Here is a 2,506-nt window from a genome sequence, read left to right on the forward strand (position 1 = left end):
GGAAGATCTTTCGCTCTGTTCCCCCTTTTCACCTTGAAGTTGTATGATTAGAAATTCTAAAATCTGAAAGCAAAGAAAGGACTTGGTTAATTAGCAGACAAAATTTGTAGATATTCTATTCTGTCTTGAGAATCAAGAGTGTTCCTTACGTCATTTGTGAACCTCAAAACTAAAACTATAACTATCCTAGAAATGGGAGGGCTGGTTGTATAAACCGGACTGATGATGCTAGAAATTGAACAATAAATTAAGGCATCGATTTTGCTGGTTTTTGGTTACCCTTCTTGTAGCGTTTTTCAATGTTCCAATCTTAAACCAATTCTACAATTTTGGATTTCTTTAACAATTCTTTCCTTTTATCATCGTGATTCCATTTTGCATAGTATATTAGTCAACTAGCAAATTTCTAACTAATTTCCCAAATATGGCTTTCTTCTAAAAGATGAGAAAAAAATAGTTTGTTATTGTTTCATTGTTTTTAAATTCATCTGTTTGTCTCCATCCAGCCCCTTATTTTTACATAATTATTATTGAGGGAGGTTTATTAGGTTGGTTTGCTTCCTGAAAGCCAATTGAATTATAAGGTGCTCTTAACCTTATGTTGTAAAATGGAAAGTGGCAAGCAAGAGAAGAAAGGGAAATGTTTCATAAATAACAGGAAATGAAGAATGCTTGAGAAAAACACAAAGGCAAAGCACACAGGATGTAAAATATGAATTAAAACCTCTCCTTGCAAAATCCTAGCAACGTTATTTTCTGCTTCACGAAAATGTCACTTCAAGTAGGAAATCATCATAATGTCAAAATGTATTGTTATTCCATGTTTCTTTTTTTTTTTTTTGCAGGAAAGAAAAGGAATGAAAAGACGCTATGGATGCACCCTTAAATTTATTTTATTGGAAAATGGAATGAATGAATGAATGAATGAATGAAAGAAAGAAAGAAAAATGGAAACAAACTACGGTAGATAAGTCTTGGAGAAGTTCAATCTGGGTTACTTCATCACTTTTTTCTTCTTAGAGTTATTCCGCAACTTACAACCATTCATTTAGTGACCATCCAAAGATACAATGGCACTGATAAAAGTGACTTATGACCATCCTCGCATTATGACTGTCACAGGGTCGCTCCATTCATATAATCAAAATTTTAGCACAGCATGGATTTATGATGGTTACAGCATTCCAGGATCATATGATCACCAACAGTTCATTTACTGGCTGTTCAAAGTTAGAACATTGCTGAAAAAAATTGACTTATGATCATTTCTTTCACACCTACGACTGCTGAAGCATCGCCATGATCACACTTGGCAACTGACTTACATTTATGATGGCTGAAGTGTCCCAGGATCATGTAATCATCTTTTTCTGACCTTCTGACAAGCAAAGTCCATGGGTAAACCACGTTCACTTTAACGGCTGTGGAATTAACTTAACAACTCGAATGATTAACATTTGTGACAAGAAGGGCCGTAAAATGGGGCAAAACTCACTTGCTTAGCAACATAAATTTTGTGCTCAGTTGTGATCTTAAGCCGAGGACTACCTGTATACTAATGTATATGGTAATTGTTAAAATTAAGAAAGACACAGCTGTACAACTGGTCTGGAATCCATAGCCTCAATATCTCTCATTATTCCTGACTATTATTATTCAAAGAGGGATGTGGTGGCTCAGTAGCTAAGACTTTTCGATCAGAAGGTCAGCAGTTTAGCGGTTCGAATCCCTAGCGCTGTGTAACAGAGTGAGCTCCTGTTTCTTGTCCCAGCTTCTGCCAACCTAGCAGTTCAAAAGCATGTAAAAATTCAAGTAGAAAAATAGGGATCACCTTTGGTGGGAAGGTAACAACGTCCCATGCACCTTCGGCGTTTAGTCATGCTGGCCACATGACCACCGTCTTCGGACAGTGCTGGCTCTTCGGCCTTGAAACAGAGATGAGCACCGCCCCCTAGAGTTGGGAATTACTAGCATATATGTGCAAGGTGAACATTTACCTTTACCTATTATTATTCATAATGACAAAGACTGACAAAGACTCTGGATAGTTCCAGAGTATGAAAAGATTTTTGTCTCCAATCTTTGTTATGTTTAAAAGAATCAATCTCATATCAATACCTTTTACCCCTACTTTATCTGTGGAGCTTTCTTAAACTAAGTTAGGACATTGACCTACTAATTCTAGTACTGTATTTGTATGGCTGTGATTCTTGGTTCCATGAGAATTTATTTTAGTTATTTTATTTTATTTTTAGCGTAATTGAACAAGGATCTCAGTCTTTCCTGCTAGCTATAAGCTTCTATCTTGTCTTATTTTTTAAAATCCTGTTTTTTTCCTTCCTTAGGAAAGAAAAATGGGTCTTGTGACATTTTGTGAAGGCATCCCCAGACTGTTTCAATTTTCATAACTTTTCAGATTTATAAAGAGGTCAAGATCTGGGATAGGCTGTTCCACTATTAAAATAAGATGTATGGCACCAAGAACTCTATCTTTACATTATCCAGA

The sequence above is a fragment of the Thamnophis elegans genome, chromosome 17, assembly GCF_009769535.1.
Source record: "Thamnophis elegans isolate rThaEle1 chromosome 17, rThaEle1.pri, whole genome shotgun sequence".
NCBI lineage: Eukaryota > Metazoa > Chordata > Lepidosauria > Squamata > Colubridae > Thamnophis > Thamnophis elegans.